Genomic DNA, 24598 nt, shown 5'->3' with positions numbered 1-24598 from the left:
TATATGCAATAAAATGAAATTGAATCCCTTTCTCTTGCCATCCACAAAAATTAACTCAAAATGGATCAGGGAGTTAGATATCAAATCAGAGACACTGAGTCTGATAGAAGAAATAGTTGGCTACCATCTACATATTGTGGGGTCGGGCTCCAAATTCCTTAATAGGACACCCATAGCCCAAGAGTTAACAACAAGAATAAACAAATAGGACTTACTTAAACTAAAAAGTTTTTTCTCAGCAAGAGAAACAATAAAAGAGGTAAATAGAGAGCCTACATCCTGGAAACAAATTTTTACCCCCCCCCCACACCTCCGATAGAGCCCTAATATCCAGAATGTACAAAGAACTCAAAAAATTAAACAATAAGATAACAAACAACCCAATCAACAAATGGGCCAAGGACCTGAACAGACACTTCCCAGAGGAGGACATACAATCAATCAACAAGTACATGAAAAAATGCTCACCATCTCTAGCAATCATAGAAATGCAATTCAAAACCACCCTAAGATACCATCTCACTCCAGTAAGATTGGCAGCCATTATGAAGTCAAACAACAATAAGTGTTGGCGGGGATGTGGGGAAAAGGGTACACTTGTACACTGCTGGTGGGGCTGCAAAATGGTGAGGCCAATTTGGAAAGCAGTATGGAGATTCCTGAAAAAGCTGGGAATGGATCCACCATTTGACCCAGCTATCGCACTTCTCGGACTATTCCCTGAGGACCTTAAAAAAGCGCTCTATAGGGATACGGCTGCATCAATGATTATAGCGGCACAATTCACAATAGCTAGACTGTGGAACCAATCTAGATGCCCCTCAATAGATGAATGGATAAAAAAAATGTGGCATCTATACACAATGGAGTATTATGCAACACTAAGAAATGACAAAATCATAGACTTTGCAGGGAAATGGATGGCATTAGAGCACATTATGCTAAGCGAAGCTAGCCAAGCCCTAAAAAACAAATGCCAAATGTCTGCTTTGATATAAAGAGAACAACTAAGAACAGAACAGGAAGGAAGAGCATGAGGAAAAGACTACAGTAAGCAAAGACGAATGGGGGGAGAGAAACGGAGAGAGAAGGGGAAAGCACATGGAAATAGTAGGAGACCTTCAATGATACATAAAATTATAAGAGATTACGAGGGGCAAGGGGGAGGGAAAAAAAGGGAGAGAATTGAACAACAGCAGGGGAGGTAGAGAGGGAAGATGGGAGGGGAGGGGAGGGGAGGGGGGATAGTAGGGGATAGGAAAGGTAGCAGAATACAACAGTCACTAATATGGCATTATGTAAAAATGTGAATATGTAACAGATGTGATTCTGCAATCTGTATTTGGGGTGAAAATGGGAGTTCAAAACACAATTTGAGTCAAATGTATGAAAGATGATATATCATGATCTATGTAATGCTTTAAATAATCAATAAAAAAAGAAAAAAAATTGCAAATAAAACAAACAAACAAACAAAAAACCCTCCTGAGAATTTATAACCACTTCTCTTGGATTAGGGAGTAGAAATAATGATAATTGTTCCTGAAATCCATAACCATAAAATTTATTTTAAACTGATTCTCAAGAGCCTAGTAGAAACATATACAAATCTCTGGAGGAAAAAAAAAAAGACATGTACAACACAAGCCTCAAGGTAACCACACAATAAAATCCCAAGCAAAGTGATTTTCTCAGGAACAAAACAAAAACACTAACATGACAAATGGGAGGAAAAGTAAGCTTCTACAAGAGTTAAGAAAATGAGAAACCACTGCCTTCTCAGAAGACAAATATCAGAGTTGTCATCACAGATAATTGTGTGCTGAACATGTTTAAAGAAATGAAGAAAAGTGTCATAATTATGACTAAGGGATAAAATTCTCTCAAAGTGATCAGGTAGAACTGCAATAAAAACAGAATTTCTAAAATATAAAATACAAAAGGCAATCAAACTAAAGATCAGAAGCTCTGAAAAGAAAATTAATGCAATAAAAAGCAAATCAGAATAGACATACATATCCAGAAGGCAGCACAGAAAAAGTGGAGATAGAATACCATTGAAGGACCAGTTCAAAATACTGTAACTTAGACCTAAAAGTTCTAACTTTATTGCATTCCTCAAACTGAAATACACATCTGCTCCAAAATAAAAATAATAGGACTAAGGGATAAGAGTAATAGCCTAAAATTAGAATAATGGGAAATGAAAGTTCCAAAGGAGGATAAATGAATCATAAATATTCCAAAGTAAGGTTAAGTGTTTTTCCACCACTGGGACTAAAGGACCTGATTAGCACAATTGTAGAGGAGAAAAAGTTTACTTGAGGGCTCAAGGTTTCAGAGATCTTAGTCCACAGAAGGCCACTCAGTTTCTCAGGGATAGAGATGAGGCTGAGGCTGAACATTATGGAGGAGTGTGTGGCAGAGGGAATTAGCTCACATCTAGGTTGATCAAAAAGCAGAGAGGGGCTGGGGTGCTGCTCAATGGTAGAGTGCTAGCCTAACACATGTGAGGCACTCGGTTCAATCTTTAGCACCATGTAAAAAGAAATACATAAAATAAAGATATTGTGTTCATCTACAACGAAAAAACAAATTTAAAAAAAAAAGAGAGAAGCAGACTCCACTTGCCAGATACAAATGTATACCCTGAAGTCATGCCCCAATTCCCACCCGCTCTAGCCACACCCTACCACTTCAGTTACCACTCAGTTAACCCCTGCCAGAGGATTAATTCATTGATTGGGTTAAGATTCTTACAGCACAATCATTTCTCCTTTAAACCTTCTTGAATTGTCTCACACATGAGGTTTGGGGGATATCTCACATTCAAACTATAACAGTAAACAAACAAAATTCCATACCTGATCCCATGAAACTGAAGAGTGCTAAAGAAAGATTATAAAAGCTACCAGGGATAAGAGGCAGTTTACCTTTATTGGAAGGAAAACTAAACTAATAGCCTTCTAACTTTCAGTAATAAAAGTAAAGATATGGTGAAATGTATCTTGAAAGTACAGGAATACCCAGAAACATAGAATTGAACACACAATGGAACTATTTTCAAAAATAAGGATGACATAAACACATTATTAGACTCACTATCGTAAGAATCTATTTTTCCTTAAACTGGTATTTATTCTAATATCATCCTAACATTTTATTTTAATGTTAAACATTGCTTTGAAAAGTATATGGAACAAAAGTTTAAAAAAAAATCAAGTGCCTTGGCACTAAAGAAATGAAATAAAATGTGGCATCTTAAACAACAAAAGTATTTTTTAGGGGAAGGGATACCCGGGATTGAACTCAGGGGCACTCAACTACTGAGCCCCATCCCCAGCCCTATTTTGTATTTTATTTAGAGACAGATTTTCACAGAGTTGCTCAGTGCCTCACTTTTGTTGAGGTTGGTTGGTCCTTCATGATCCTCCTGCCTCAACCTCCGGAGCCACTGGGATTATAGGTGTGCTTCCAGCACAACAAAAGTGTAACTAAGACTAGTTAAGGAGGCAAATGGTTGGAAAATAAGTTACCTCTGTGGAAAATAATTGATTTTTACCTCGTGCCATACATAAAATAAATTAAAATGGATTTAGAAATTAATTATATGAGGCAATATTTATGACTTTTTGAAGAAAGTATAGAATTCCTTTAGTATCATATTAGGTATATATGTTTTCAAGAAGACACATAGAAGATAATAAAAAAGTAAAGGAAACAGCAAAAATTCTATTGCATTGAAATGAATTTCTATTTTCCTAAGTATAGCATGAAGTGCCAAAACAAACTGTAACTAGAGAGAAAATATTTGCCTCATGCATATTATATATTACTGAAAAACAGTTTTGTACCTGAAAAAAGAAAACTACCCATACATACTCACTATATTGAAACAGGTTGAACGTGCCTAACCTGAAAATTTGAAATCTGAAATGCTTCAAAATCAGAATCAATCTTCTGACAAGCAGAAGATTGTGTGACAAACAGAGTCAAAACACAGACATAATAAGAATATTGTATAATATTACCATCAGGTAATGTGTACAAAATGAATATGAAACAAATGAATTTCATGTTTGAGTCCCAACATCGAGATATCACATTATATTTCTGCAAGTATTCTACAAATCTGAAATCTAAAACACTTCTAGTCCCACACATTTTGGATAAGATTTTCTCAGTGTGTATGCTAATAAGTAATAGAAAACAATGCAACAAATAGGAAAGAGAATTATGAAATTAATGAATATATGTATATTTACCTAATGGCTGAATATATCTATAGACCAATTTCAACCATAGTACCAGGGAATTTAGACTAGCAACTTGTTGGTTACTTGTAGAATAGCAGTCTTATTGGAAGAATATGCAGAGGATCTCAAAGATTTTATTTTTGATTCCTGCGGTGTGCGGTAAGTACATGCATTATGTATACTCTTATTAATATTATTACTTTCAGGACCATAAAACATATTATATACACTTTTTTATTTATGATGTATTTTACAATATGAGAATTGCCAAATAACAGCAAGCTATTTCCAATATCCATCTTTAGATAATTACCAAGTAATCTTTACACCATCATAATTGGTTCTTCAACACATGGAGTAAATAAAAGGAATATGTCCAAATCAGTTCCTATTTTTTTCTGTTCAACTAAATGCAGGGTTCAAAGAAAAATCTTATCAAATAAGTGAAACATTTATGGTGATGGAATGCCTTTTATCATTTTATCGATAGTAGTGTAGTCCTGTTTTAGTTGACTTTTAACAACATGTTAATTTTATGCTTGAAAAATAGACAAATTCAGGCTAAAAATTTAGCATTTCACAATTAATTCCAAACTTCTTCCATTTAGTAGTGGAAGTAACAGGATGGAAGAATGAACCATGTTAAAATGGTTACGACTTGTTTGCAGAGGTCCTGGGAAAGGCCAGAAAATGTGTAACATGAGTTCCAGGGACCTGGATTTTTAGACATGGTCCTGCACACAGGAAATAGATTCTTAGAGAAGATTCTTAGAGAAGAAAAAGTAAGGTTTAAAAATGAAATTTAGTTACAAAAAATAACACACATGATAATTAACAGCTAATGAATAAAATATGATAAACTCGTACTACTGGTGTTAGTTATACCATTAAATATTCAAAATAAGGTTAATATCAGCAAATTATAAATGTGGAAACATAATCAGATATTACATTATCAACTGATAAATGTAAGAGATATGCAGAAATTATAGTTTGCAGCAGAGATTCCTATTGTTTAATTTTGTATAATATCCCAGGAAGCATAAAAATTTAGTATTATAAATTTATTTAAATATATACTTTCCCCTATATTCCACAAATATTTGAGGTACCTTGTCAATATACATAAATTAAAATGAAATTGAAAGCATATGTAAATATATCAAGGTCAGAGAAAATAAAAATAGAAAAAGAGGATGGGTTGCGAAAAGATAAGGAGGACATATAGAATTATTTTTGGAAAAATATTGTGGAATGAATTTTATTCTTCTCATTTGTTGGCTTGTTTTAAACCAAAATGGGAACATAGATATCGAGGGAGATCAAATGTGAAACTTATTCTCAGTAAACATTATCATGGGAATTGTGATTCTACATATGACCTGTGGGTCAGCATTATAATTAAGATCTGAATTTTACTATCTCTCTATAGATGGATTTGTCTTATGAATATAGAAGTAACAATGTACAGAAAGTGTATGTATATATATTACATATGCACCGGAATTTGGGAGAACGTCTTTAGAACCTCCAATTGCTAGACCACTATATTCATTCTGAGCAAAGTTCACTGTGTAGCAACCTGGTTGTTATATTTAGTGATGAATAGGTAGGACATGATAATGGTCATGATCATTTATGATCAGCTGTGTTTTGATAGCAGACATCTAACTTGGTGTGTGTTATACACTATGCCTATGGATTCTCTCTTTTTTTTTTTTATATTGGGGATTGAACTCAGAGGCTCAACCACTGAGCCACATCCCCAGGCCTATTTCATATTTAATTTACTGATAGAGACTCACCGAGGGGCTTAGCACCTTGCTTTTGCTGAGGCTGGCTTTGAGCTTGCAATCCTCGTGCCTCAGCCTCTCGAAACACTGGGATTACAGGCATGTGCCACTGTGCCCAGCATGAATTCTATTCTTTAGTCAATACTAAGATATTGTCCTTTAAGTAAAAATTTTTATAATGAATTTTGAGGACCTAAGTTTTTGTCTAACAATGAGTGGACCTAATGCATGTCATTAGGCAATAAGGATTGATTAATGGGTCTCTGGACTGTGTAGGAGATATGTCGCCCTATTTTATTAACAAGAAAAATAATAAAGTTTTATAAGATCAGGTATTAGGGAGAAAAAGCAGAGGGGGACAAAAGAGAGATTCTGCCTAGAATACATTTTCTCTAGGAAACATGTTTCCCCTGTAGAAAATGAGGACTGTATCACCAATGTGATTCTGCAACCTGTACACTCAGAAAAATGAGAAATTATACCCCATCTGATTCAAATGTATGATATGTCAAGATCATTTTACTGTCATGTGTAACTAATTAAAACAAATAAAAAAAGAAAATGAGGATGATTCCAGATTTTACTTCTGAAAAGACAATTGTTTTAGAAGTATAACAGATATTACACAGCATATACAGAAGTTTGTTTTAGAAGTAAAACTTTTTGATGAAATATGAATTGCAGAAAAAATAAAAATGGATAACATAAACCATTAGTTCCACAAGTACTGTCACTACATAGGGGAGGAGAAATATGGAACCAATTATGGATGTATGTTGAAGTGTTAAAATATAAGCTTAACTCATCTGAGAGGTGTAGGGAGTACCTTAGGGAAGTGGAATAGTGAGAATGAGGAAATCAAGTTTGATTTTACAGCTACAGAAAAAGAGACAGGTAACTGGGAAACTTTAGACCTTGACAAATCACCTGAAGCCTTAAAAATTAAAAACAAAATACATATACAGAAATGTTAGATTTTGAGTATTAAGGAAAAATACAGAGAGAAAATGTGGGTTTTAGTAGGCCTTTAGGTGCCAATTCTGGGAGGCAGCCCCAATCAGTTATTATTACATCTTATATCCTCTTTCTATTGGAAGTTTGAAGAAATTATTTGATCAGGGAAAATCCTAGAATTAAAGAGAAATAGTTTACAAGAGTAACAGAAGTCTAATAAATTGAAAACACAGACCCTGGGAATTATCACTGAGCCACAGAAGGGAAAAATAAAACTAATATGAGACAAACGCAAAAATCAGAAACCTTGGAATGTTATTGAATTTGGAGAAATATGGAGAAAAGAACTGGTGATTATGGGGAGGACACAATCAAAATATTTATGTATAAATTTAAATGTTACAAACATGTAAGAATCACAATTCTACAAGAAAATACCTTTAGTCTGATTAGTGCTCCTCTCAAGACTTGCAATAATTACAAGGGTAAGAGAAGTGTCACAAAATAGGATAAGAAAATTAAGGGATATTTGGAAGGCATTAAAGATAAAGAGGAAGCCTTTGGGAAACCTGGAAGAAAGTGAGGTATTTGGAATTTCAGATGCCACTTGTGGCAGCGGGGTGGGACTCTTCACAGGTGATGCGTTTTCATCCTCTACCCCATCCAAAGGCTGTACAGATTCGGTTATGACAAGTCATGCTACTTCTTTCAGGATTTTTGCCTGTCTTTTTTTACTTCTTTGAATTAATGTCTGGTATCTAGTAGACACTCAATGAATCTTGAATGAATTACAGAAAATAATAGTGCTCTTACCAGTCTCCACTACAGTCTTTGATAACTACAGAAAATTCATTCATAAAATAATGTGCCTTTTATTTGGACAAATTTCCAAAATTAAAGTAAATGTGTTTCTAAATATTCAAAATGTAGGTAGAGATATAAATCAATAACTTGGGTGGGAGGGGAGTTTGTAGCAATATGTAACCAAATATATTAAAAAATTTTAACTATTCTTATGAAAATGCATAACATTTATTCACAGTTTGTAAAATTTAAACTGAGTTCATGAAAATATAGCATTTTATTAAAATAGAGGAGGATATCCCCTTTCCTAAGTCACAATGCTACGTGGCATATAGACATGTCATCCAGTGAGTTTCAAGTTGTATTGATAGATGATAAAAATGAAGGAGGCAAGAGGAAGCATTTCTTGAAATTATATTTTTTAATTCTAAGAGATGCTTTGGATTTCATTTTGTAGGTTATGTAAAATACAATCATTGCTTTAACCACAGAGAGATTGAGAGATAATTCATAAAATATTAATCTAATTTTTTTTCTTTTTTTTCCCCATAAATTTTTATAATGTGTAAAGGTAGACTGTAGTGGAAGGACTGAGGCTACATGATGAGCTCACTTAACTAAAAAATTAGTAATGCTAAAATATCAAATAAGAATCAGATCACCTTTCAGAATAGACTTGGATTGATTACGGTGATATATTACTTAACTAAAAAATTAGTAATGCTAAAATATCAAATAAGAATCAGATCACCTTTCAGAATAGACTTGGATTGATTACGGTGATATATTAAATTGAAATAAACAAGACATGCTTCAATTAAAATAATTCTAATCTTTAATCCAAAGTATAAGTCCCAATGTAAGAAATAGATCTCCACTATATACAGTTAACAGTTATAATTAAAATAACCTCCTAAGGTCCAAAAACCTCTCACCCAGCAACCTAGGCTGAACAGGCCTTCACAGCATTGGAGATGCTAATGGCAGAGTCTGAAAAGCACATAGGGGAACTAACTGGTCCTTGAACATCTCTCTGGGTGTTTACTTGCAGGAGACAATACAATGTTTCAACCATTTGGATTGAATTATATAAAGCTTGTTTCTGTTTGTTGTTCTTTATTTAAATAAACAACATAAAAATACCTTTCAAGTGTAAAGGATAGAAGTGGAAAGGTGAAGGAAGTATTAAAATTTCAGAGAAAATAGAGAATTGGAGGGGGGAAATGCCAGTAAACACATGCATAGTTTATTTTTATTTTTTGAGTGTGGTGCTAAGGATTAAACCCAGGTCCTTTTACCTACTTAGCATATGCTTTACCACTGGGCTACATCCTTAGTTCCTATCTGTATTTTTTTTTTAAGGCTGAATAAGGAAAGGTAGCAGAATACAACAGTCACTAATATGCCATTATCTAATAATGTGAGTATGTAACAGATGTGATTCTGCAATCTGTATTTGGGGTAAAAATGGGAGTTCAAAACCCAATTGAGTCTAATGTATGAAAGATGATATATCATGAGCTCTGTAATGTTTTGAACAATCAATAAAAAAAGATTCTATTTTATATTGTCTTGATTCATTCATTGTTCAGGGACCCTTGGGTTGTTTCTACCTGTGTGCTGTTGTCAGTTATGGTGCAGTGAACATGAATGAACCCGGAAGACAAGTGAAATGAGTCAGTCACAGAAGAATAAACATTGCATGATTCCACTAATAGAAGGTGTCTGTAGTAGTCAAATTCACAGAATCAGAAAACGAAAATGTAGTTTCTAAGGGCTGAAAATGGGGAAACAGAGTTGTTGTTTAATGGGTTTAAACTTTTAGCTAAGCAGAAGAATGAGCCATGTCTCTCAACAGCATGATATCAACCCCATGGTATCCTGATACTATCAAACTGAAAATTAGGATTAGATGAATTTCTCGGGGAAACACAAACATTCAACTCATAACATGGTTCTTTATTTAACAATACAGAAATGTGCAGGTTAAAATGTATTTACAGGGTAGATATAGTGTTAAGTTTTCTTACAAAAAAAAGACAATTACATGCAAAAATAAAGGAACACAAGGAAACTTCAGGAGGGTAAATTATGTCGATCAATTTAATTGTGTTTATGATATCACACGCTATTGAATATGTCCAAAACTCATCAGATTGTACATATTAAATATGCACTTTTTTATACTGAGGATTAAACCAAAGGATGCTTAACCACTGAACCACATCCCCAGTACTTTTTAATATTTTATTTAGATACAGGGTCTTGCTGAGGCTGGCTTTGAACTTCCTGTCCTCCTGCCTTAGCCTCCCAAGCCATAGGGATTACAGGTGTGTACCACTGTACCTGGCAAATTCTTTATGTATCAAGCATACTTTAATAAAGTTAAAAATATAAAAAAAACCCACAGCTTTAGAATTCATCAATTTCCACAGCATAATGTGATCATCGATATTACAAACCTGCTATAGTTCCTTATTCTTTTATTGAATCACTTTTTTGCTATCATTCCAAATACTTATACTGGATTTGGGCAGTTTTTTCAGCCAGTTTTATGCAGCTACTACTTCTTTAAATGTTCTTGGAACCAATCTTTGCTAGTTGATATATATTTTTCGCTTTTGTTTTTACATATGTATTATCATTGAGAGCTACAGGAAGGTACTCATGCAGTTGCTGACCCTTTTTATAACTTACTGCACTACCATATCATGAGTCATTAAAATTTAACTCTGTTTTGTATATTAGTGATTAGCTGCAAACCATCTTGAGGAAAAAGAGCACAGCAGGAGGAATTTGCCATTTGACTTGAAAATATACTACAAAGCAATGATAATCGAAATAACATCGCATTGGCACAAAAACAGTCATGTACATCAATGGAACAGATAGAGAGCCTAAAGACAATCTCATGCATCTACAGCTAACTGATTAACTGATTTTGACAGTGGTTCTAGGAATAGATATTGGAGAAAGGACAGTCTTTTATTAAATGGTCTTTGGAAAATTGGATATCTGCATGCAGAAGACAAAAGAGTGAACCTTATCTTTCAACAGTCACAAAAAAGCCAATCAAGATGAATTAAACACTTTAATGTAAAACCTGAACAGTGAAATTACTAGGAAAAATCTTAGAGGAAATATTTAAGAATATTGGAATAAACTAGGAGTTTTGGGATGAGACTCAAAGTCCCAGGAAACAAAAGCAAAACTAAACAATTTGAATTGCAACATACCTCAAAGCTTCTGCACAGCAAAGGAAATGACATAATAGAAAAACTGCAGAATGGAAGAAAATATTCACACATTATACATCTGACATGGGTGTGATATCCAGGATATATAAGAAATTTCAAAAACTTGACACCAAAAATAAATAGCCCAACTAAAAATTGGGTAAGATCTATATAGACATTGCTCAAACAACAACAACAACAACAAAATAGACATACAAATAGGCAACAGGTACATGAAAAACTGCTAAAAGCATCACTAATCATCAGACAAATGCAAATCAAATCCACAATTCGATGTCAACTCAATAAGAATGGATATTATCAAAAAGATGAAAGAGCAAATTTTGACAAGGATGAAGAGAAAGGAAACACTTGCATACTTTGGTATGAATGTAAGCTAGTACATCCACAATGGAAAATACTGTGGAGGTTCCCACAAACATAGAAAACAGAACTGCCTTTTGATCCAGTAATCCCTCCACTGGCTATATATCAAAGGAAATGAAATAAGAGCATCAAAGACACATCTGTACTACCACATTCATTTTAGCACTGTTCACAATAGCCAAGACGTGAAATCAACTGAAGTGTTCAGGTGCTGATGAACAGAAAAAGAAAATGTGGTGTTTATACACTGTGGAATACTATTTATACATAAATAAATAATGAAATCCTTATTGTCCATTGATGACAACATGGATGGAAATCATAATGTCAAGTGAAACAGGCCAGAAACAGAAAGGCATGTACTTCACGACCTCATTTATATGTGGAACTAAAAATATTTATCTTGTAGAAGTTGAGAATCAAATGGGGCATTTAGGAGACAGGAAGGGAGGAGAAAGACAGGCAATGGAGACTAAGTTACAGTTAGATAGAAATGAGAAGTTCTCATGGGCTATTATTACACAGGAGGGTGATAACGATAGTGTACATTTCAAAAAGCTAGAAAAAAGGGTTTTCAAAGTTTTAACAAAGAAGTGATGAAAATTTGAGAAGATAGATACGTTTAATCTGATTTAAACATCACACAATGTCTACATGTATTAAAACATTAAATGGAACCCCTCTGATATGTACATTTTTGGGATTTATATATCAATTAAACAAAAGTGTACTGCTAATGTCACTGAAATCTTGGTTGTAGGTAGCCTGCAGAGAGAGAGAGCAAATGTGTTAAAAGTGTGTTAGTGGTGTGTTGGGTATAATTTGTTCATACTGCAAATATATAATTTAATATCAATTAAATACATTTTGGTGGGTTAGAAGTTAGATATGTTGCTTAGATACAATGTGATTTACTGAAGGAAAAAATACAACTTTGCGGATATTCATTAATATAAAAAAATAGGTGTAGAATTTACAAACCACCAGAGGACAGAGGAATGTGAAGCACATGTATTATCTTTTAAACTCTGCCAGGAATAAGATAAAGTGAGTGATTATAAAACTGTGAAATGACAGCCAGACTCGGTGGAGCATTTCAATGCTCTAGTGACTTGGAAGGCTGAGACAGGAGGATCTTGAGTTCAAAGTCAGCCTCAGCAAAAGTGAGGCGCTAAGCAACTCAGTGAGATTCTGTCTCTAAATAAAATACAAAATAGGACTGAGGATATGGCTCAGTGGTTGTTCATTCAATACTATCCACATATCTTATAAAAATACATTCAAATAATGATAAGCTTATGGATATAATGCCACAAATTTGATGGTTCTTTAAGATAGCACGATGATCTTGTCATATGCAAAGCTTTTGTTATTGATTGTTTTTTATAAGGTAATCCTTTTATTCCTCAAAAGATGGACCCATTTAGTATAGCTATTTTTGGTGAAATATAAATATAACACACCTTTAGTCCAAACATTGATGTAGTATTCAAAAGGCAGCAACAAGTAAGTCAGATGTTTTTGGAAATAAATACTTATCTGAAGTAATGCTGTACTATTAGAATTGTTTTTTTTTCTCTGAAAGACTAGTATAATTGATTATTTGAAAGTCATCTTTTGCTAAGAGCCATAGCCAAGTAGTATGATGCATGGCATTTTTGGTTGATAGGTGAAGCCAGCAAGCCATGGAGATAATATGATTATGTTAAGATCTGCATTCTTATGGATATTAGACCCCTGCTGTCTACCTCAGCCTGCTAATGGACTCCTGGAGAGTTCCCATTGGTTGGGGAAGTGCGGTAGGAGGGAATTCCGGAGGAGGGACTTCCTGTTGGGGTCCAGGAGAATGCCACGTGTGTCGGTAGGCAGTCCCCCGCCCCCCCCCCCCAGCCTATGGGGCATTGGCGGCAGTTTCAAAAATAAAGTTTGTTCCTGCTTGAGTGGCTCGTGATTTTGTGCCCAGCCAGACTGCTGCAATCTTTTAGTCACTATCACTTGATTTTCTTGAGCAGAGAATTGAGAGGGCATGCATGAGTTAATAGAATGTAATTATACTTTTTTTATGAAACACATGCACAGATTTATAATGCTTTTAATACTTCAATACTTATTGTCATTATTCTGCTAAAATTAAGAGCATCATGTATACTTCCTTTCTTTAATAGTCTGTTTAAGTATTTTCATAGTTCAAAAAACTTAAAGAGATAACATTAACATACCCTAAATGTCTATAAATTTAAACATTACTCCATAAAATGTATATGACAGATGTATCAATTTAAAAAAAAAAAGACATTCTAAGATCCCATGAGACATGTGAGTTTTGTTCTTAAGTAAAGTTTCAAGTCATTCTTTTATATGTATTGATTTGGGCAATTTTACTTTTTTATGTGTGATTAATTTGTTTTATGACTTTTTAAAATTTTCCTTTTATTTTAATTGATACATAAAACATGGAAATTGTACATTTTAATTGGATGCCATGTAATGTTTTAATACATGTATATATTACATGATGTTTAAATCAGATTAAACATATCTCCCCACTTGTCATTTCTTAGGTGAAGACATCAAAATCCTTTTTGCTAGCTTTTTGAAGTATACAGTACACTATTGCAACTTTAGCAATAAGTTCGATCAACCTTTCCCATGCCTCTTCACACCATTCTACTCTTAACTTCTATGAGGTCAACTTCTTTAGATTTAATATATGAGTGAGATCATGCAGTACTTCTTTTTCTGCTCCTGGCTTGTTTCACTTAGTATAACCACATCATCCATATTGTTACAAGGGACTATATTTATTTTATTGTCTGAATTGTATTTCATTGAGTATATATACATTTTCTGTATTCATTATCAGTTGATGGATACTTATGTTGCTTTAATTTATTTGCTGATGAGACTAGTGTTCCATAAACATAAGAGATGATATGTCTCTTCAACATACTGATTTTATTTCCTTTGGCTACATTCCCAGTTTAAATTTTTAAGGAACCTCTATACTGTTTTCTAAAATGGCTATACTTGTTTGTCTTCCCACCAATAGTTTGAAAGGGTTCCCTTCTCTCCATATTCTTGTTTGCAATTGTAATGTTTAGTCTTCTTGATAATAGCAATTCTTAGTGACTTAAGGTGATATTGTGGTTTCAGTTTGCACATTCCTAATAATTAGTGATGTTGGGCATTGTTTTTATGGTAGGCCTGCTATTACTTTTTAATAGGCTACAGTTATAAAACTGTACCATGGACTTTCTTTGGAAAGTTGACTTTGTTCTAACTATTTTTACTTTGTTAATGTCTTAAGAGACTCTAGAATTCCATTATTTTTTCCCACCAGAATAACTTGAATAAAAAATCAGTAATCTAAAATTAGTTTCCAACTATATTTTTTCTAAATTATATTTTTCATACATTGACATCATTTAAAATTTTAATTATGTATTAGCTATATGAGAATATTCAAAGTATAAATAAAGCAAATCATTGTTACATTTTATAATGCTATAAAATGCATGATTTGTGTGGATAAGATGTAAGAAGAAGTATGAAATTTAGATAAATTGTTCCTTCCCTTTTATTCTCCCAGAAGAGGTGTCTCTTGTAGAATTTATGGAGCCTGGAGTGGATTTATATAATTAGCTTGGTTGCAAGCCATTTGTCCCATAGGTCAAGCCAATTAAAGGATAACTAAGGGGAGACATGGCTCTGAACAGTGGCATATGGCATGGTGGCACTAATGCTCACCAGAGAGGGAAAACAAAGTCACATGAATTATGACTTTGAAATGAAACAAAATTAGATGTTGAACACTTTGAACTCAAAATCTCCCTCCCTTTTTGTTTTCAGTTTATGTGCCTTTTTTTTTGTACTGTCATGTTCATTGTGTCCTTTGATAGGTGAGAAGGAGGAGTGGAAAGTCTGAGCTCTGTAATTGTAGTCACTGTGTCATATGTCACATTGTGACTGTTTCCTCACTCTCTGAGTTTGATATTGTTACTCACAAAAGACCCAGCTTTGAGGGTACTACATATACCTAGTTGACTACAAAATCTGCTTCCTACCTAGAAACCTGAGAATGAGCCTCAGAACAAGACATTCGAAGAAAATTATGGATTAAGAATAAAAATAATAAACTAGAAAAACAATATAAATTAATAATATTAGGTAGCATTCAATAGTGATAATAAATAAAATGAGCAACCTCCAACCTCACAAATTTCCTCCACAGAGACAGGGTAAAAAAGAGAGAACTTTAACAATATGAAATAAATGGAAGTGTGGAGTTACTCATAATTTAACCAAGTCCCTTGGTTGTGTCAATTACTGCTTTTTCAAATTAGAATGTTGAGAGTGTACACTGATAGACTCACAAATGTATAGATGTTTGTTTCTTAATTAAAAGTCCATCAAGTACTACTTCAGGATTAGCTTTAGAATGAGAAACAATTTGCCATCACTGTGATGGGATTCCAATCCACTCCACAGTTTATTCCCTTGGCTCTGTTTCTTTCCACATTTTAAGAATTAAATTGTTGAAACTTAAGCTAAAAATGGTAGAAAATGAAGACTTTTAAAATGCCTTTATAAAGAACTTTATATTGCACCAAAAATAGCTGCTATACTGGAGATTTCTTTTACTTCTGCCTTTTTTACAAACTTGCTGCAAGATTTCCAACATGTTTGATTTTACATCTCTGTGCCTCAGTTCCCTTGATTGCTAAGTGATGGGGCCCTGGTATGGGTTGACTACATTATTTCTGAGATTCCCTTCTACCTTGAAAATTCAGTCAATATTATTAATCATTTTTTATTTCTGGAAAAAAAAAGAAAATAAAGACAAAAGATTGAGAGGAGGAGAAATTAATATGGTACAAATATATGGAAAAGATCAATGAATTTGTTGAAACTACAAATAGCTACTGTTTTGACCAAACAAAGCAGATGGCTGTATATAATGACATGTGATTCGTTGTCCCTTTACCTCAATCTTCTTTGATAATTTCGTTGGAAATATTCAAATCCTATTATCACCATTTCATCTCTCTCAGATGCCTTTATTTTCTCATTTGCCCTTGAATTATTTACATCACATGGCCATTGTTCTTTAAGACTGCTCTGTGTGGAATCACTAGGCCTTTATTAATGCCTAATAGTATTAGTTTCCACTAGACAAAATATTTTATTTTAGTACTGCTTTTCTATGCTGACAGGCAGTCTTATTAAGAAATATATCAATTTTTGCCATGAAAGAAGCATAGAAATGTGAAAAAATTTTTTTGTCTTTCAAATATGCTATAGTTAAATTTTTAAATACTTAGATTAAAACATACCTTTTGTATTCTAATTAATTGTCATCTTGCAAATTTTTGATATTTCATAATCTGGCTATTTTATCCCCTTCCAGAAATGCATAAGTAAACATGTTCTTCATGGGTCTGACCTGACTGCCTGTGGACAAAAAGTTTTATTTTGTCCATCAGTGATGTATTCAGAGACTCAATAATATTCTTAATGCTTATTTTCTTTAAAAGGCTACTAGCTAAACTAGTACAAGTAACTGAAATCTTGTAGCAGAAATACTTCATTTTTTAAAAAATAAAGTTAGGTGGAGGAAGCTTCTGTCATGTCTATTTACAGTGAAAAGTCAATTGTACGCGGTTTGTGTTGAAAATGACAGCATTTCTATCAAGCTCTACATCAGCTGCTGCTAGCTGGAGTCAGAATTATCATCCTTCACTGGGCTGTCTTGCTTTATGATATCAATTAGCAAACAATCTGTTTTGTTGGCACATGATGCAATTAGGAAGAAAAGCAGAGTGACTGTGAAGCAAAACATTTTTCAGGGAGAAGAGTGTTTTGCCCAAGCATGGGGAGGGGAGGACAGTATCATTTTTCTGTCAGTCTTCTTTTAATTTCTCATCGATGTCAGATTATTGACATGTAATAATATTATTGTGTTGGCTGTTGTTTTTTAGTTTTCAGAATAATATGAATAGTTGGCTTAAAATATGTAGCTCTTCTTTCTTTCTTTTTCTTTTACTTTTTTCTTTTTTCAGTTGCTCTACAGTTTATTTATGTTTAAGCCTTCACTTATATTCTAGAAAATATTTTTGAAGATTCACATTCCACATAAAGCAAGAGAGAAGGTACACTAGAGGGCACTAGTAAGCTGTACTTTTTAATTTTTATTTTTTTCATTTCCCAATATAATTTACATGTCTTTAGGAATGCTTTTGCTGCTTAATCTGATCTATTTGAGGCTACTTATTTTTCTTTTTTTGTTTCCTTTCTTTTTTATTAAGACAAACAAGCTCATTTGGTATTTTTCATTGATCAAGAAAGTTCCAGACCTTTAGGTTCATTATTTTGATAAGCTTTGTCCCACATGGATTGCTGGGTGGCCTTTATATCTTTATTGGAATCCCCTGATCTTGTCCTATGACATTTCTGATGTTTTTTTGAAAGAGCATCTCCACAGCTGCAAGTGATTGCTACTTAAGCCCAATTGTAAGGGCTCCAATATGTACACATGTCACTCCTGGGCATTTCTTTTAAGTCACATTTAAACTCTAGTCTCCAGAGGTGAAATGCAAAATATTAAGTAATCTGCCACATGGCTCATTCTAACATGATTGGTAGAAAAGCCAAATCCATCTTCTGAAGAATATACAAGAACAATTTTACCTAAAAGGTCAAATGAAATTTATGCTTCATGCTCAAAAGTTTGGCATTTCAATTAACTTTTAAAAGTCAAAAACAATATATGGGGCTGCAAAATAGGCTTAATGAGAACACACATTTTATTTATTAAACAAAATAAGTTTAATGACTTTCTCTGAATATGTTTTTCTTCTAACAAGATTTTTTTAAAATTCTAATTTCTATAATATTTTTTTTCCTTCCTCTCATCACTGTTGCTATTGAGATACATTTATTCTTTTAGTTTTATTCTCTATTAAAATATTAGCTGTTAAGATTATGAATAAAAGAAGAAAATGTTAATTTATGAGTGTATATGATGTAAACATCGGTGGGAATTTGTAGTACCAGCACTTACCATGCTAATGAAAATATGGTAATATCCAGTAAGGTATAGTTAAAACCTTGATCATAGTCCAAATCAAATCTGTTGAAATCTAATATTTCCAGTAAAATAATTGGTGGGTATGCTTCTCTCAAAGACTCAATCGCATTTTCAACTATAAAAAGATTTCCATTGCATATCTTTATGTGTAATGTGTGTTTTACCTTAATACACACTTGTTACCTTTCTCAAATAAGACTGGTGGGGACCACCTAAAAATAAGACTAAAGAAATTCACCTTCATATATCATCCTCCTGAAACGTTGTAATCTAAAATATTGACTTGATCCCATCTTTTCACCTCACTTCCTGCATTCTATTACTGCTGCCATCTTGTCTATTATCAAAATTTATTTGATTTGGATAGTTTCCCCAGGTTGAGCATGGGATGGGGGATACTCACAGAAGTCAGACCTCAGCTCAGCAGAAAGGCCTTGCTTTTCACCAGTACTATGCTAGAAATTATCTCCTTTTCTCCTTTCTATACAGTCATCCAGTTTAAAAGTCACTAAAAACAGACTCCTCATCTATTAGATCAGATAGGATTAACATGGATAACTAATTTGATCAACTTTGTGCTGGTAAGCAAATGGAGGGGCCAGTCTAGGACTCAATACCATAGCTGCTGTGGATTCCTGTCCAAGATTCTTTCAGTTTCACAAACCTCTTATTGTATAAGAGAAGTTGGAATTCCCACCTAGTTATAAACCTGTGGATGTTTTTTCATTTCACCATGTGTCATTTTAATCATAATTATAATGGTTTATTAAGGGAAGTTAGTTTTTATTTAATAAAATATAAGACAAAAATTCCTTTTGTTTTCAATTTTTTAAGACCTAATTAACAAATAAAATTGAGTGTATTCAGATATACAATGGAATGTTTTGGTACATGTGTCTGTTGTAAAATTACCATGATCAAGCTAGTTAATGTACCCACTACTCATGTAGCTACTTTTGTTTTGTGATGGGAAAAATTAAGCCAATGTTATTGGCATATTTCAAGTATACAATAATTATTAACTATAGCTACCAAGCTGTGCATTAAGTCTCCCAAACTTATTCATCTTATAACTGCAAATTTATGTCTTTTGACTAATATCTCCTCCATGTCACCACTTCTTCTATAGCTTTAGAGGTGTATGATTTTTAGACTCCATATATAAGTAAGATCATGCACTTTTTTCTTTCTTTCTATGTCTGACTTTTATCACTTAACATTCAAGTTAAACATTTAAGTTGACTTAGGAAGCAAATTGGCTTGGATAGAGGATTTATCCATTGCAGGATGCTCATATATGGGTTTACACTACAAAAGCCTCTTAACCCTCACCAAAATGTTTATAACCACAATTGCTAATCGATTATTACGTTAGTATTTTAGGGTTATTCTTTTGCAATTGCCAGAACAAACACAAGGCTAATTAATGTCTAGGATTTCCTTGTTGAAAATGGAATTAGATTACTGGGTAGAAAACAGTAGAATTCTAGCAAAAAGCTAACATGAAAGGTGATAAAGCATTTTTATCCAACAACAAAATTTATCTCAAGTGTTTGAAATCATTTTGGACGTATGTGATTCTGTTTAAAAATGTTAATACCATTGATTCAGCAATGACTCATTTCAGACACATAATTATTCCATGCTCATCTTTAATACTCTTTAAAATTATGAAATGCATTCAATAAAACTGGACAAAAATTCATTTTAAAAGGTGATTGGGATTCAAGACACCCTTGGAGTTTCTGATATGGATACAATTGTTGACTCCCCCATAAATGTTACTCTGTGTAGTGTGAAGGCAGAATGCTTTAATATCAAACTTGTGTACTTGCTTTCAGAGAGGAAGTAGTGAAAAAAATCTTCTCAAGTGTATGGAAAGGGAATTGTGATTAATTTATGGAGAGAAATATTCCCTCCTCTATCCTCTGATTTCTGTGAAGAGATTTTCTGTTCATCAGTAATCTGATCACCTTGAGTTCCAAATATTTCTCTTCAATACTCTAAGGATGCCAGTTAGACACTGTCTCCTAAGAGAGACATGTAGTTATCACATCAGGAATCCATCACATGAGGTGGAAAATTCATCTCTTGTGAAAAACTGGATGTGATGCTAGGTATTTTATTGAAATCCTTTCCATGATTTTTTTTTTCTTTGAGTGCATCACTAAGTCAGAAATGAAGGGATATTTTTAGTAGCAATTCACTCTACTCAAAGCTGTATTTTAGCTCTAAGTTTTGAAATACAGTATAACAAAAATGATGTTGCTCTTGGTCCTTGAAGTTTTAGATTCATTGTATTCAGAGTTTTAACTATACCTGCCAAATATGCTAAGCTTCTCTGAAATATATCGTTTTAAAAGTCTGAAGCTGTTCGTCTTTTTCTTGGTGTTCCAAAAATAGGGCAACAGCACCTTTGCTCATAGATCTGTGGATATGCATTTCTCTCTGACAATGAACTGTAATGTGTAATAAAATAATTTTTTATTCAACATTACAGTATTCACAAACTAATGAAAATAATCTGATTTTGATTAGTTGATTTTTTTACATAATTGACCATCTTACTGTTGAAGTTGAAAATTGCTATGAAATACCAGTGCAGTGATGTATAAGCCATTGCTTAAGCTGTCCATGATATAATCACAATATCCCAAGAAAAGCATAGCTTTTCTTTGTTTTTATAATCAAAATTTAGGTTTTAAACTCAGACTCATGAGAGTATAAAATTACTTATTCTAATATATTTATGCACTTATATGTATAAATAAGTGTGGATATGATACAGTTTCAAATAACAATCAACATCAGTGTTTGCCTCCAAACTTCGACCAGTAGCATTTCTTCCACTTAAGAACCATGTATACATTATTGAGAATAGATTTCTTTATTAGCAGAAAACGAATTTATAAAAACATGATTATTGTGATTTTGATCATAATTTCACAAGTATATGCAGATATCCACTTATCAGATTGTATGCATTCGATATGTGCAGATTTTTATCTATCAATTATACCTTAATGAAGATATTGAAAAATAATTAGATACTTAAAAAATAGTTTTCAGAGGACAATAATTACTCTTTTTGCAAGACAATGATTCTTTTTCTTAATTTATTAATTCAGTTTTTCATAGTAAATTAAAAGAAAAAAATTGTGGAAATTCAACATCTTTTGACAATATTCAGGAGAAATGGTTTCATGAAGATTTTTTTCCTCAACACTATGAAGTTTGCTTTGTTATTGCTGTTATTCATAATTAAAAGGGCAGTTTTGGGCTGGGGATGTGGCTCAAGCGGTAGCGCGCTCGCCTGGCATGCGTGTGGCCCGGGTTCGATCCTCAGCACCACATACCAACAAAGATGTTGTGTCCGCCGAGAACTAAAAAAAATAAAATAAAATAAATATTAAAAAAATTCTCTCTCTCTCTCTCTCTCTCTCTCTCTCTCTCTCTCCTCTCTCTCTCTTTAAAAAAAAAAAGGGCAGTTTCACATAAAACTTTAATAACATTTGAGATTCTTGGTAACATTTTTCAATAATGTCAAGTTGTTTTTACTATACAATATTGTATTCAGCAAAAAAATGTATAATTTTAAAAAATTCCAAAAAGTTTGTATGAAGTTTAACTCAAGTGCTCAGATGAGAAGTTTTCACTATAATAATATTCCTTAACTTTTCTTTTTAATATATTTTTTATTTGTAGTTGAACACAATACATTTATTTTATTTATTATGTTATGTGGTGCTGAGGATTGAACCCTGTGCCTTACACATGCTAGGCGAGCACTGTACCACTGAGTTACAACCCCATCCCCCTTAATCTTTTAAACAAATCAAGATACATGGGTATCATTTGAAAGTGTTAGCTGACTATCAATTCCATTTCATTTTCAGGAAACAGCTAAATTTCTCAGAATCCCTTGCAGTCTTTGCAGCTGACTTCTAGTTCATGGTGGACTCACTTCTAGGCTTGACCTAAATAAATTTCCCATATGTGAGATTTTGAAATTTATGATATTTTCTGGCTAACTAGAATGGAGAGAGCTTCATAGTAAACTTGATGGCCAAGTGCCATAAAATGAAGAGACCCTAGCTTCCTAAATTCCTTCTTGGAATAGAGTTACCTGGAAGAGCTGTTAGACCAAGAATAGTCAACTCAATTGACTATTAACATTTGTGGTGATGGAATTGTGGGAGTGCGCATGGTTAAAGTCTTGGAAGTTTTGATTTATTTTCTCCATCAGGTAGCATTCCATAACCAATGCAGATACTTCCCTTTGCCATTATTTTACTTCATAGTTGAAAAAAATATGTTCTTTATTGATTTTTCACTTCATCTTTCCCCAGGCAAAAACAACTACCAAAATAAATAAATAAATAAATAAATAATAAAGACAAGAGAAATAATGATGACAAAGCCTGCTTATTCTAAAGAAAAATAAGTATTGTGGAAATCTGTCAGTGTGTGGTGGAATTTCTCCCTTTGGGTCAAGCTTCTGTCTCAAGTAAAATATGCATTCATTTTCCATAAATTTAATTATGTCACTGTCTTATAACTGTCTCTATACAGTAGCAACAAAAGCAAATCTTTATCAATATTCTGATTTCTAGATTGCGATACCAGAATGAACTCTCAGAATGAAAAAGAGGGAAATTGTAAAAATGAATAAATAAATTACAGGACCTGGGGTCTCTTGTGCTGCATTCTAATATTAGCAAAAGCACAAGTTTTTTTTTAAATTTATTTTTTTATTATTATTTTTTAGTACATACTTGCCTTAACTTTAAAATTAGACTCATATTAGGACATGAAATGCATAATAAAAATTTGTGATTTGCATGAAAAACATCCTATAAAATAGATCATATATCATCTATCTAATAATCAGACTTAACAATTTATTTATCTAGTAAATCTTCAATCTGTAATAAATACATTTTTAAAAATACTTCTACTGAAATTACGGGTAATCTCAATGTGAGAGGCAAATTCATTATGTAATGGCTGAAGAATGATTCAAAATTAGTCTATTCTACCTCCATAACCCTCTCATCTTGACCTCAAATACTCAGGCATTAGTAAGCAAAGTCTAGAATCTTGAGGTATGCACAATAGGATGATATGTTCAGGGACATGGTTTGTGATACAGTGTTCAATTTGATCATGAGGTAGTTGATTGTGAGATGTGCAGCAAGCTACCATGAATTCAAGTTAGTCCTGTGAGAGCACACCTGATATGGCAGAGTACAGTTTGTATCTGTCTACCTGGATGCTTAAAACTCCCCTTTGTGATGAAGAGATAATATAATGCTTCCCAGATTAAGTTGGCACTGTCCATTTCAAAGGAAAAGAGGACACAAAAAATTCTCTTGGAATATTGAATGAATGAAGAATCATAGTTTGATCAATTTCACTACCAAATACCTTTTCATATATGTATATTAATTTGCCATGTTGAAAGCAACTGTTCTGTATAGTTTATAAGCACCAATAAAACAATAGAAAATAGAACAGAATTGAAGGATCAGAACTTTGTCTTTCTGCATCTTGTTAAGCATCTCTAGGATCACAATCTGATGACTCTGATTTTACTTTCCATAACAATAATGTCCTAATTGTTTAAAGATAGACTATCTAATAACTCTGATAAAGTCTTCTCCTATGTTCAATGGATGAGTTAGGGCAAATCTACTCTCTTACTCTTAAAAAAAAAACTTACTATCCTAATCCTGAGGGATGCATTTATCTTGACTTTCAGATTTGGAGGGGAAAAAAAAGTTTTTGTAACAGATACAGCAAAATGTGTAAAGCTTTGTGTATCAGCCTGGGAAAAGCAAATTCCTGCTAACTTGCAGATGCAGGATGTGTTGTGTTTGCCTTGGATGCATTTTTTTAAAGGCTTTCTTCTTTTCAAGTGTTAATTCCTCCAGTAGAGATAATCTGTTCTCTTTCATGTCTCCTCCTTGGGCAATGCATTTTGAAGATTAATATAATATGGATAATATGCCTGTGTGTCTTGCCTAATACAAAATGCTGAGAATATTATTTCTGGTTTAGGGAATTGGGAGAAATTTATAT

This window comes from Spermophilus citellus, assembly GCF_964194105.1.
Source record: "Spermophilus citellus genome assembly, chromosome: 5".
Classification (NCBI taxonomy): Eukaryota; Metazoa; Chordata; class Mammalia; order Rodentia; family Sciuridae; genus Spermophilus; species Spermophilus citellus.
The sequence above is the reverse complement of the archived record's forward strand: the minus strand, read 5'-3'. Positions refer to the sequence as shown.